Genomic DNA, 14,934 nt, shown 5'->3' on the forward strand with positions numbered 1-14,934 from the left:
AATTTGGCTTGTGAATGCCTGACTCCAGTTCTTCAGAGCTATGTGAGGTTGGGCAAGTAATGTAATATTCCTAAGCCTTAGTTTCTTTATTTGTAAACTGGACATAAAATAACATATACCTTTATAAGGTTGTTAGAGAATTAAGTGCCATATTTATGATGTCTGTCTGGCATGCTGGAACAGGCTTGCCCAAGGTTAGAGTCCAAGTGTATCAAGCCAAAAGCATTGTTCAGAATCACTGAATCCTGTGGTCTCTCTGAATAGCTTTCCTGGGCTTTCTGCCTCACCTTGGGTAAGTACTCCAAATCACAGTACTTTTAAGGTCTCTCCTTTGCCCCAAACCCTTTGTTTGCTCCTCAGTGCCATGGGGTCTCCACTGTTCCAGATTAACTATCCTGGCATTCAAGGTTCCAGCAGTCCTGAACAAAACTTGGCTGTCAAACATACCTCGTTGTTTTGTTCAACCCATATATGCCCTAGCTATGATGAATGATGTGTGAGAGAAGGACATGCAAAAGCAGAGAGGACTATTGATAGATACTGTGTGGGAGGGTCTTTCCAGGGGGAAACAATGGGAAGGAATACCAGGGATGCATGGTGGACTGTATGGGAAAGAAGGAGATACCATATGGAAGTACCTGTCTGTTTGGCAGGCTGTTGGGTATATGAAAGATGGGAGTTGAAGGTGAAGTTGGAATATTTTCTCCAGTGGGACTGGAGTGACTACAGGTCTAAGATGTGGAGTTCTTGTTTAGTGGGTGATGAGGAATGCCTGAATGTGGTTTCAGAGGTGAAGACTTGGCATCTTGCCTGTTTTCACTCATTCTGCCTCAGAGATCAGACAGTCTCATCCCATCCCACACCATTCCAGCCCCACTCACTATTAAGGTTCTGTGTGCAGCTGTGCACCACTGAGATGCAGACCTGAGAAAAGTACAGGAAGCCCTGGCATACAACGCAACTGCAGGACCTTCGCTTCTCCTGTTTGTCCACATGGAAATGTTTCTATGCTTCAGTTTCCTCAACTCTAAATGGTGTGCTTCTGCCCTGGACTTCTAGCTCATTCCAAGACAGTGTGGTCTGTGGATCCAAACCACCTCTTCCTCACTTGACCAGTCTTGTCCACTGAATGGCCTAAGAAATAGTCACTCAGTTTATGTCTTCAAGATAACACAGACAGGACTGGAGACATGAGTCAAGTGGTGTAGAGCACTGCTTAGCAAGTGCAAGGCCCTGAGTTCAAGCCCCACTACTGCCAAAAAATAAAAAGACAACCCAGACAATTCATGGTCACAGAATAGGTGATGGATGATTCAGATTTCTCACAGAGGTGGAGGCATGTGGGAAAATATTAAAAAGTACAAAGAAAGCAGGTGGAAATAAATATGTTTTAATTACTCAATGTATATAAAATATTAGATTCAGCACATAATCAATATCAAGACGTTATTAATGAGATATCTTATGTTGTTTTTTCATACTAACTCTCCAAATGCCATGTGTGTTTTACATGGAAAATACTCTTCAGTAGAGTTAACCACATTTCAAGTGCTCAGTAGCTATTTAGGTAACTGATGACTTCCTTATTGGACAGATCTACTGTCTTGACTGAGCCTCCTAGAAACAGAGCAATGCTGCCATCTGGTGCATTTTAAAGTTTTATTTAAATTAGTTACATAGCAGCCCAGGCACCCACTGTGGGCCTGGCCCTGAGTGGTAAAGAAGACAGAACTTAACATCCTTCCTACTCTTGGGAACCTCAACTTAGCGTTTAGAGCGAAGGGTGCAAAGTCCCAGAAGCAAAGGCTGTCTACAGTGCCCTGAGACCTGGAAGTGAGAAGACTCTAGGAACGAGGAGGGATTTCATAGGTGTGGAGATGAGAGGGAAAATGACCTGCTTGGGGTCATGGGATAAATAAAAAACTGCCCTGAAGGGAGGATGCCCTCAGCCAGGCCACCAGCATATCTAGACCACAACAATCACTTAAAAATAGTTGTTGTTTTTATTAATGAATACATTCATGTGATTCAAAATCCAACAGTAAAAGGCAAAGAGTCTTCTCTCATGCCCAGATCCCAGCTACCCAGCTCCCCTTAATTGAGGCATCACAAGCAATGCTGTGATGAGTGAATACATTATTTTTACATGTGCAAGTCTATCTGTAGAGTAGTTTCTTGAAATGGAACAGTTGGACTAAGGATATGTGCATCTGTAATTTTTAAATTAAAAAATCAGCTTATTTTAGATCTAAATACAATAAATTTGCTATTTAAGTGTGAAATTTGATGAATTTTTGAGAAGTGTATACAGTGATATAACCACCACCAGACTCATGATAACATTCCCACCACTCTAGGAAATTCCAGTGAGGCCCTTAGCATGTAATTCCTTATCCCACCCCTGCCTCTGGCAACAATTAACCTGTTTTCTGCATTTACAATGTGGCCTTTTCCAGAATGTCACATAAATGCAACAGTATAGAATGTAATCATTTTTGCCTGAATTCTGTCACGTATGGATCACGGGACTCACCCGTTACTGTTGCATGCACTGTATGTCACAGTGACATCCTCTGCCCTGTTAAGTAGTGTTCTATTCTATGCACACATCAATTTATCCACTCACCACTTTATAGACAACTGAGTTGTTTCCATTTTTCCAGTTTTGGACCACTAAGAATAATGCTTCTATGAATATTCAAATGTTGTCTTCAAGCTTTAATTTCTCCTAAGTATATTCCTTGGAGTGGAATTGCTGGGCCACATGGTAAATATTTAACTTTAGAAGAAGCCGCCATACTATTTTCTAAAGTAGTATTACCGTTTTGCATTGCTGCTAGCAATTAGAATAGCAGTTGCTTCGCATCTTTAGGGAATCTTGGTATATCAGTCTTTAGCTCTTCTAGTGTGTGTGTAGAGGTATTTCCTGTGGTTCATAGTTACATTCTACTGTTGACTAATGATGCCTACTTGCTACTTGTATACATGCTTTGGTGAAATGCCTGTTCAAATGTGTGCGTGCGTGTGTGTGTGTGTGTGTGTGTGTGTGTGTGTGTGTGTGTGTGGTGCTGGGCATTGAACCCAGTGCAGCCTGGCAAGCGCTTTTCCATTGAGCTATACTCCTAGCCTGTGTTCATTTTCTAAACAGACTGCTTGCCTTAGGTGTAAGAAAAATGATCTTTTCTGTCACTAGAGAGGTACAAACGATTTGAACAGACACAAAAATCAGCCAGATCGTTTATAAGGTAATCAAAACTAGAAAGTCTGAAGACAGAAAGAAAAGACATTGAAGAAAAGTAAACAGAACACAAGGAACTTGTGTGACATCATCAAATGGGGCAATATAGGCATTGTAAGTATTTTAAAGAAGGGTGGGCAAGAGAGAATTTGAAGAAATAATAAGTGAAAACTTACCTATTTTTCAAAAGATATGAATCTACAAATTAAAGCAGCTCAGTGAACATGTAGAATAAATTCAAAGACTTTCACACTGAGATACTAATTATAATGAAAAATGTCAAAGAGTGAAGAACACATTACAATCAAATTGTCAAAAGATAAAGACAAAAAGGCATCTTGAGATCAGTAAAGGAATGACTTACCACCTACAAGTGATACTCAGTAAGATTAGCACCAATTTCTCACCAGTAACCTTGGAGTCCAAAGGCTGTGGGTTGAAAAATAACAAAAAACAGTCAAACGAAAATTCTATATCCAGTTCTCTTTTTGAAGGATTTTTTTGTATAAATAAAAGTAGAGATTCTTCATTAGCTCTAGACCTACCTTGTAAGAAACAATAAAGGGAGTCCTTCAGGGTGAAATAAAAGTGTGTTAGATCAACATCAAAAGCTATATGAAGAAATAAAGAACTTCAGCAAATGAAAGTATGAGTAATTATAAAAAGTAAGATAATTGTAATTTTGGTTTGTAAATTCACTTTTTATTTTCAACATGATTTAAAGGATAAATGGCTGGTGGAGTGGCTCAAGTGATAGCATGCCTAGCAAGCACGAGACCCAGTACTGCCAAAGTACTGCCAAAATAAATAATAAATAAATAAATAATGTGCAACTGAAACCTTGCAAAGTGTTATCATGGATAAGGGGACTACTGTACAGTTAATTAATAAACTCAGTAGCTGGTACTTGGGAATTTCCCACACACCACATCATACCAGCACAGGCAGAACACCTCTGGTGTAAGGAAGCTCCCAATTCAGGGGCTTCAGAGAGGGTGCTCTGAGGGTGGCTCCTGCTTACCCTTTGTCGTATAAATGCTTTCCTTTTCTTTTCTTGAGGTTCTGGGGCTTGAACTCAGGGCCGACAGCTTGAGACACTCTACCAGCCCTTTTTTGTGATGGTTTTTTTCAAGATAGGGTCTTGGGAACTATTTGCCTGAGTTGGCTTCGAACCACAGTCCTCCTGATCTCTGCCTCTTGAGTAGCTAGGCATCAGCCACTGATGTCTGGCTCAAATGTGTTCCTTTTTAAAAAAAATATTAAGGAATATCTAAAAAGCAATTCCTAAAAGACTGACTTTCCCAGAATCTGTGGTTACACAATGCATTAGCATAGATATGAAAACCATTCAACATGCCACCATTCTTCAAATTTTGAGCAAAGATAAAATGCCAAGGGTACATGGTTGAATTGCAAAAGATGGGCTTCCTCGTTAAGCATCATCTTTTTTAAAGGAGCATGTATAGATGGAAGTATGCAGTCATGTACACTGAACTGAAACTTTGGCATTAGAAATTAGAGAATTTTGTCATACAGTATTAACATATTATAAAAGCACATAGCGCAGAGGAATGGAACCATCAGCACTCAAAAACGGCTTTGTCAATTAGGCAATAAAAGCCCCTACAGCCTGAGTCTCTGTTGTCCATCACTGACTGCACTATAAACAACTTTGAAATGAAAAAGAAGAGAAAATAAGGAACTGTAACCCCTTTGTTCTTGAAGATCAAACAGAAAACAGATTCAGTTCTATTATTCCTGAACATCTTCAAAGTAGATTATTGGTACAAAGAAGGACAAAGAACAAAAACTGTGTTTACAGAGATCCAAACAAGTCAGGGGATCGCCTCTCACACAGCCTCCCAATAGTAGTCTGGAGGACACACTTCAAAATCCCTGGCAGTTGGAGGTTTTGTCCGATACATTAGGAAACATAAAGGTAATTCGGAAATAAAGCAAATTCTTTTCCTCCACAGTGTAGAGACCAACACTGCTCCAAGTGGTACAGAAAATCTCAGTAGATGTGGTACTCCACACACCCGGGACATGGTTGCATCCAGGTGATATGCAAGGATTTCGACACATTGCAGCCTCCCACACATTTGTGGAGCAGTTGAGTGTCCAATATTACATTCAGCTCTTCTTTTATCCCTGCCACAACTGCACTAACAGCATATCTTCTGTGTTTCCCTGAGATTTAGTGTAACTTACAAAATCCTCTAGCATAAAATCTGCATCCTTCTTGGCAAGTCGATAAAAGAGCTGGCTTTGTGTGGTGATTCGGTTTCCGTCAACAAGTGATGGTTGTAGTTGCTCAGGAAGTTTTACTTTCACTTCGACTCTGTTCATGAATATGACCTCATTTGCAACACTAGGATTTACTGGGGACTTTTCTTCCAAGAAGACCTAGGTTTCTCACTTATACCACCACCATCTCCATTTCCAGCTGGTTTCTGTTGGTTAACTCGTTCTCCCTTCAATAATTTTCTGTTGCAGACCAGAAGACTTCTTTCCCAAAGCCGCAACTCTCATCTTCCCCTGTGCGTATTGCTCCTGGTTGGATTTGTGAAGTTCATTGTTTCTGCAGATTGGTGTCCACATATTTGAGTACTCTGCTCTTTGGAACCCACCCAGCCCAATTTTTATTCCAGCCACTGCAATATATAAAGTATTTAGTTTGTCCTTTAGGGAAACCTTTATATACTTTGTTTCATAAAGGAGGGGCCCATGAAAGCACAGCAGTCATGTTCCTGGAATTTACCTTTGCGCCCTGTTTGAGTGGCATAAGTAATTTATTCCCTCTTCCTTCTCCCATCACTGCCTTCTCTCTGCCCCACCAACTTCACAGCAGACACTTCGAGGCACCAACAGGTCTACATTCCAATAACCGCACACCTCACAGTACAGAATCTGCACATCATTACTCATCAAATAAGTGTTTTTGTATGTCTGAGTATTTGTATCTTTCTTGTAAATATGTTTAACACATTGACATTATGCAAATATTCTCCCAAAATTTCTTCCAATATATTTAGATACTTTTATTATAACATCTTAGATGGTAGAACCAAAAATATAGGTGGTAGAAGTGTAAACTTACTGTTCCTAAATAGGTCTCCACCTATCCCAACCGCCTTTAGTGAGCTCTTGGACTGTTACTGGAGTCCTAGGTCAGAGGTGTGACTTGGGGGTAGAGCGGGGGATGGGAATTCCCAACAAATCAGGTCCACTACTTGTCTAGACATCAAATGAAAAAAGTAATGATGAAAGGCAGGAAAGGAATTTAATCAATATAGGTCCATTGGGAAGACAAAGGAAATCACGCACCCTAAGTCTGTCTTCAGAGGTATTGATATGAGCACCAAGATTATAATAGGCAAGGGGTCAATAAGTATGCACAGTTGCAGAGTTGGCCAAATTGTGGCCTGGTTGATCATTATCTCAGTACTGGACACACAGTCTTATGTGAAAGAAATTGCGACTGCTCAATACGGCAAACTCTGTATGCTTCTCAGGGTGTTTATCAGACCTGTGATCTTAGAAGTGGAAGGCAGTTGCTCAGGAGCAATGAGGTGATTGTTTCTGCTTAGAGGGAGCCTCATCATGGGTCCTCTGCCTGCAAACTCTGCTGCTTCTGGAAGCTGCAGGACAACGACTGAAGACTTCTAGATGCCACTCTAGGCATTTGGAACAGGATATTGTAAAAGCCAGTAGTTGACAAGTTGCTGAAAATATCTTACTCTTGGTGTCTTCATGCTTGAAGGGGGGAACTGTCAGCTGTAGATGAACACTCCTTAAATGATTTAACATGCCTGCAGGCAGAGTTGAGCAGTAATCTCACTCAGAATTTAAGGTGGAGGAAGACATAAAATGAAGACAAACTTTTACCCTGTTTTTAGTTAGCTCTCAGTAGGCCCAAGTGAAGAGTCAGTGCTTTCAGCAAAAGCAGTCACCTCTAAGTCCCTATATAGTCATTCCCACTTATTTGTCATATCTTCATCTATAACCATAGACTGTATTTTCTACTCCTACAAATTCACAGGAGTGACATAAAAGATAAAAACAAAAGGAAACCAACTTACAAAACACACCCTGATTTACAAAACAGATAAACTGCACCAACCCAAAACTATGATGTCATTATAGATTCTCTAAATCAAAACCCCTGGTCTTTTAACACCAGTTTGTTCAGACATGCCATAGGTTCTATTAAAAGACAGAATTTCTTTAATTTTAATTAAATGATATAATTAGCCTTTATTTGCAAAGTATGAATCGGAGTATCTCATCCAAAAATAGAGAAGTGATAACTTGGGTATAAACAAGGAAATAGCATAATACAAAAGGTGATTGGCTAATGTCAGGTTACTTTCCTTGTAATTGTAATTGTTGTAATTGTTAGGCCTGATTTAAAAAACAAAACAAACAAACAAAAAAACCCTGTTTTGAGATTTTGCTACGATGCTTCTCCTGATTTCAAATCAATAACAGTTTTGGATTGGTGAACTGGAACTTTAGCAGGAGTGACTCCATTTTGGTTTGGACTGTTGGAGCCCAGTGTGAGAGCTCAGTCCACTTCATGCACTCGTTAAGTTTAATTTAACAGTTCTGAGATAAGGCCACAGATAAACTGATCAAAGTATAACAAAAACAAACTCAAGTAGTCTAAAAACAAGACCACAATTTGTTACGTTTCTAATTTATAAATACTGAGTAATAATCCCTGTCAATAGCATCCTGTGACCAACTCCAGCTCCTAGACTTTAACAACCCTCCCCCCACTGTCTTGAGACACCCCACACAGTTCCCTTTGGTTATTTGTACCTTTTACTGCAGCAAGGAATAAATAAATCTCTTTGGCTACAGGGATATTGCTGATATCTGTCGGCAATGGCTTTATCCATTTTTAAATTATAAATTTACACCTGAAAATAAAAACAATACTATCTCAATAAACAGAAAATTTCTTAAAACAAGAGGACAAGAGCAATTAATAAGAGACATAGCCCTAAGCAAGAGCCACAGCCCAGACCCATGCAGGAAGGAAACAGAAGGAAGACTTTCTTGCCCATGGTGGTGAAGTTAGGAACAGGAGCAGCCCTGGCAATAGATGGGGAAACTGGGGAGGTATTCTATCAAAATCACAAACATTTGTTCATCAAAAGGCATTGATAAAGTCAGGCATGATGGCACAGACCTGCAATCTCAGCACTCAGGAGGCTGAAGTAGGAGGATCCTGAGTTTGAGGTCAGCCTGGACTACAAATACTACATAGTTACACCCTGTCTCAAAAGAAAAGAGACATTGATAAGATAATAAATAGGCAAGCCACAAAGAATACTTGCAAAGCATGTATCTTGACAAAAGCCTTGCATATAGAATATATAAAGATTTCTTTTGCCTAATGTTGGAATTAGTAACCCTCTGGTGCCAAAAACAGACACACAAGAGTCAGAGAAAATATTGACAAGGCAATTTGGTTGATCAAAAGCAACTCCAGCTAAGCAAACACACAAACACAGAATGGCTGACTGTGGCTCCTCCTTACATACCTGACACAGTTGTACCTGCCCCTAACCCAGGATTTGCCCAGGTCAGAGGTTCACAATCTCCCTCAATTGCTAAAAGGCTTGGGGGATGGGTTAGGGTATACAGTTTGGCGGGTAATGGAATCGTACAGGAAACTGGAAGAAGAAGCAAGGACCTTTTAAACAGGCAAGTCACCTCAGATGGTGACCTGAGGAAATTTTAAGTAATCTAAGAGGGTAACAACTACTTTGACAGAAAAGATCATTTTTCTTACACCTAAGGCAAGCAGTCTGTTTAGAAAATGAACACAGGCTAGGAGTATAGCTCAATGGAAAAGCGCTTGCCAGGCTGCACTGGGTTCAATGCCCAGCACCACACACACACACACACACACACACACACACACACACACACGCACGCACACAAGGTTTGAACAGGCATTTCACCAAAGCATGTATACAAGTAGCAAGTAGGCATCATTAGTCAACAGTAGAATGTAACTATGAACCACAGGAAATACCTCTACACACACACTAGAAGAGCTAAAGACTGATATACCAAGATTCCCTAAAGATGCGAAGCAACTGCTATTCTAATTGCTAGCAGCAATGCAAAACGGTAATACTACTTTAGAAAATAGTATGGCGGCTTCTTCTAAAGTTAAATATTTACCATGTGGCCCAGCAATTCCACTCCAAGGAATATACTTAGGAGAAATTAAAGCTTGAAGACAACATTTGAATATTCATAGAAGCATTATTCTTAGTGGTCCAAAACTGGAAAAATGGAAACAACTCAGTTGTCTATAAAGTGGTGAGTGGATAAATTGATGTGTGCATAGAATAGAACACTACTTAACAGGGCAGAGGATGTCACTGTGACATACAGTGCATGCAACAGTAACGGGTGAGTCCCGTGATCCATACGTGACAGAATTCAGGCAAAAATGATTACATTCTATACTGTTGCATTTATGTGACATTCTGGAAAAGGCCACATTGTAAATGCAGAAAACAGGTTAATTGTTGCCAGAGGCAGGGGTGGGATAAGGAATTACATGCTAAGGGCCTCACTGGAATTTCCTAGAGTGGTGGGAATGTTATCATGAGTCTGGTGGTGGTTATATCACTGTATACACTTCTCAAAAATTCATCAAATTTCACACTTAAATAGCAAATTTATTGTATTTAGATCTAAAATAAGCTGATTTTTTAATTTAAAAATTACAGATGCACATATCCTTAGTCCAACTGTTCCATTTCAAGAAACTACTCTACAGATAGACTTGCACATGTAAAAATAATGTATTCACTCATCACAGCATTGCTTGTGATGCCTCAATTAAGGGGAGCTGGGTAGCTGGGATCTGGGCATGAGAGAAGACTCTTTGCCTTTTACTGTTGGATTTTGAATCACATGAATGTATTCATTAATAAAAACAACAACTATTTTTAAGTGATTGTTGTGGTCTAGATATGCTGGTGGCCTGGCTGAGGGCATCCTCCCTTCAGGGCAGTTTTTTATTTATCCCATGACCCCAAGCAGGTCATTTTCCCTCTCATCTCCACACCTATGAAATCCCTCCTCATTCCTAGAGTCTTCTCACTTCCAGGTCTCAGGGCACTGTAGACAGCCTTTGCTTCTGGGACTTTGCACCCTTCGCTCTAAACGCTAAGTTGAGGTTCCCAAGAGTAGGAAGGATGTTAAGTTCTGTCTTCTTTACCACTCAGGGCCAGGCCCACAGTGGGTGCCTGGGCTGCTATGTAACTAATTTAAATAAAACTTTAAAATGCACCAGATGGCAGCATTGCTCTGTTTCTAGGAGGCTCAGTCAAGACAGTAGATCTGTCCAATAAGGAAGTCATCAGTTACCTAAATAGCTACTGAGCACTTGAAATGTGGTTAACTCTACTGAAGAGTATTTTCCATGTAAAACACACATGGCATTTGGAGAGTTAGTATGAAAAAACAACATAAGATATCTCATTAATAACGTCTTGATATTGATTATGTGCTGAATCTAATATTTTATATACATTGAGTAATTAAAACATATTTATTTCCACCTGCTTTCTTTGTACTTTTTAATATTTTCCCACATGCCTCCACCTCTGTGAGAAATCTGAATCATCCATCACCTATTCTGTGACCATGAATTGTCTGGGTTGTCTTTTTATTTTTTGGCAGTAGTGGGGCTTGAACTCAGGGCCTTGCACTTGCTAAGCAGTGCTCTACACCACTTGACTCATGTCTCCAGTCCTGTCTGTGTTATCTTGAAGACATAAACTGAGTGACTATTTCTTAGGCCATTCAGTGGACAAGACTGGTCAAGTGAGGAAGAGGTGGTTTGGATCCACAGACCACACTGTCTTGGAATGAGCTAGAAGTCCAGGGCAGAAGCACACCATTTAGAGTTGAGGAAACTGAAGCATAGAAACATTTCCATGTGGACAAACAGGAGAAGCGAAGGTCCTGCAGTTGCGTTGTATGCCAGGGCTTCCTGTACTTTTCTCAGGTCTGCATCTCAGTGGTGCACAGCTGCACACAGAACCTTAATAGTGAGTGGGGCTGGAATGGTGTGGGATGGGATGAGACTGTCTGATCTCTGAGGCAGAATGAGTGAAAACAGGCAAGATGCCAAGTCTTCACCTCTGAAACCACATTCAGGCATTCCTCATCACCCACTAAACAAGAACTCCACATCTTAGACCTGTAGTCACTCCAGTCCCACTGGAGAAAATATTCCAACTTCACCTTCAACTCCCATCTTTCATATACCCAACAGCCTGCCAAACAGACAGGTACTTCCATATGGTATCTCCTTCTTTCCCATACAGTCCACCATGCATCCCTGGTATTCCTTCCCATTGTTTCCCCCTGGAAAGACCCTCCCACACAGTATCTATCAATAGTCCTCTCTGCTTTTGCATGTCCTTCTCTCACACATCATTCATCATAGCTAGGGCATATATGGGTTGAACAAAACAACGAGGTATGTTTGACAGCCAAGTTTTGTTCAGGACTGCTGGAACCTTGAATGCCAGGATAGTTAATCTGGAACAGTGGAGACCCCATGGCACTGAGGAGCAAACAAAGGGTTTGGGGCAAAGGAGAGACCTTAAAAGTACTGTGATTTGGAGTACTTACCCAAGGTGAGGCAGAAAGCCCAGGAAAGCTATTCAGAGAGACCACAGGATTCAGTGATTCTGAACAATGCTTTTGGCTTGATACACTTGGACTCTAACCTTGGGCAAGCCTGTTCCAGCATGCCAGACAGACATCATAAATATGGCACTTAATTCTCTAACAACCTTATAAAGGTATATGTTATTTTATGTCCAGTTTACAAATAAAGAAACTAAGGCTTAGGAATATTACATTACTTGCCCAACCTCACATAGCTCTGAAGAACTGGAGTCAGGCATTCACAAGCCAAATTTGTGACAAGGATAGCAGAGAGATCTACAGTGCCCAGTTAGGGCATGCTGTACATTGTGAGCTGCAGGTGAGAAAAGATGGGCCCAAATCAGAAAGTGGAAGTACCAAAGGAGGGAAGAGATGAGTTCCAGAAATGCTGGGATGGGAGAAAGAACAGAACTTTGTCATCAGTAATGACATGTCAACATACATGTTACAGAACCCATTCACATCTATTATTCCAGAAGAAGCCCTCAAGATCTGTGAGACAGCAAGGGCAGGGAATCTGATTCCATTTTGCAAGTAAAAAAGCTACGGCACTTCTGGTAAAAAGAAGAGCTACCTCCTGTGTCATATTTTCCCAACACTTTCCTCTCTGGACACTTGGGATTGCAATGAGGTAAGCCAGACTCTACCCACACACTTAAGCAAGCAGGAAGGTTTGATGGAACATCAGTGGGAATAGGACTGGCAGACCTCAGGGACAACTGGGACTAGTACTCAAAAGACATGGGGGGCCTTCTTTTCCTGCTTAGGAGGTAGAAAGTAACCAGAAAATATTTTTCCTACTTTAGCAATAACTAAACAAAATCCAGATAACCAACAATACCATCGTTTTTAAAATGAAAGTTTTAGCATATTAGAAACCTGAGATCACCAAGAAACCTACAAAGTTGAAATACAAGAAGTGATAGATTGTTCTTAAAAGAAAAGTTACTCTATTTATTTTACCACTGACTATGTCATAGACTTAGATAACAAGAATGTTTGAAGACTGAATGTGGAATGGTTAGAGACTAGAGTCTCAGATGTCCCAAACATAATGGGAACCCACAGCCACCAGACAACTACTTTACTGGTTTTTACTGAGTGTTTCCAAGAAAGGTTGGGGCAGAGCAACAGAGCTGAAAGAGACTCTTTCTGAGGCACAAACATCCAGGGACTGCTAAAAATAAAATGGAGACAAAAAAAGGAAATCTGAGAGAAACCCTACAGGAATTCTGGTGTTATACTGAGAGAGAACCTGCTGAGGTATGAGTGTACAGTGCCTGCTGAAGTCTGGGGCCAGATGGAAGACAGAGAACTCTAAGATGCTACATATCTAACAAGAAGTTAGAGAGAGCCTTGCCCTCTCTTGAACAGCATTTCGCCTCTTTGTAAATGCAAACATGGGAGTTGCCCTTGGGGTGTTAACCCAAAAACATGGGGGCCAACGTCAACCTGTGACCCTCTTATGTAGGTTCCTGGATCCTGTCACCCAAGGTTGGCCTGAGTGCATCCAGGCAGTAGCAGCTACAGCCCTTCTAACAGAAGAAAGTAGAAAAATCACCTTTGGGGGAAATCTAATTATTAGCACTCCCCATCAAGTTAGGACAGTCTTAAACCAGAAGGTGGGTAGATGGCTGATGGATTCCAGGATCCTGAAGTATGAGGCTATCTTGCTAGAAAAGGATGACTCAACTTTAACTACTGATGAGGCCCTAGATCCAGACACTTTCTTGGCAGGAAGGCAGGAGGGAGGAATCCCCAAATATAAATGGTTAGATATTACTGAATATGAAAAAAAGGTGAGGCCAGACCTCGGGGAAACTCCTTTCCAGACCAGGTTCCATATCTTTGTGGATGGATCCTCTCGGGTAATTGAGGGAAAAAGACATAATGGATATTCTGTAGTAGACTGGGAGGCCATGACTGTAATAGAATCCGGCTGAATCCCTAACAATTGGTCGGCACAGACTTGTGAATTGTTTGCCCTAAATCAGGCCTTAAAACACTTAAAAGACAAAGGAGGGACCATATACACAGATTCAAAATATTCATTTGGTGTGGTCCACACCTTTGGAAAAATCTGGATGGAACGAGACTTAATCAATGGCAATGGCCAAGACTTGGTTCATGGGGAATTAATTCAACAAATATTAGAGAGCCTAAAACTACCTGAAGAAATAGCTATAGTCCATGTGCCAGGTCACCAAAAGGGGGTAAACTTTGAGACTTGGGGGAATTCTTTTGCAGATGAGACAGCAAAACAGGCTGCTCTCACCTCCAAGACCCCAGTCTTTTGTCTCATTCCACACCTCCCTGCTCTTCACGTCACTCCTATTTTTACCCCCTCTGAAGAAGAACAACTAAAATAAAAAAAAAAAAAACTTGGAGCAGTCAGGACTGAACAGGAAAATGGGTTTTCTGTGATGGGAGGGAAATGATCTTAAAGCCTCTAATGAGAGAACTCCTTGCCTATCTCCAGCAGGGGAGCCACTGGGGACCCCAAGCCACGTGTGATGCAGTTTTGTGAGCCTATGGGTGTATAGGGATGTATACACTAGCCAAACACGTATCAGTAGGATGTCTTACTTGTTGAAAGATTAAAAAGCAAGCTCTGAGACAGAGACCAGCTGGGGGTAGAAACTCCAGGTTGCAACCCTTCCAAAGCATTCAGGTAGATTACTCTGAGATGTCCAAAATAGCTCATCTTAAATTCCTCTTGGTTATTGTAGACCATCTCACTCACTGGGTGGAGGCCATACCTTCTCCCAGGGTATTACTAGAAAACATAATCCCAAGGTTTGGGGCTATGGAAAGACAATGGGAGTCATTTCACCACACATCCTTAAGGGACTTTTGAAGGCTCTAGAGATCCATGGAACATCATACTCCCTGGCATCCACCTTCCTCAGGGAGAGTTAAAAGAATGAATCAGACTCTTAAAATTCAACTCACTAAATTAGTTTAAGAGACTAGATTACCTT

General features: G+C 40.9%; 1 pseudogene; it reads right to left on the bottom strand.

Annotated features, from left to right (window-relative positions):
• Positions 1 to 3,035: 3,035 nt before the first annotated feature.
• Positions 3,036 to 9,064, bottom strand: LOC141415585 (mortality factor 4-like protein 1 pseudogene; annotated as a pseudogene).
• Between the last annotated feature and the right edge of the window lie 5,870 nt (positions 9,065 to 14,934).

The sequence above is a fragment of the Castor canadensis genome, chromosome 13 (genome assembly GCF_047511655.1).
Source record: "Castor canadensis chromosome 13, mCasCan1.hap1v2, whole genome shotgun sequence".
Taxonomy (NCBI): Eukaryota; Metazoa; Chordata; class Mammalia; order Rodentia; family Castoridae; genus Castor; species Castor canadensis.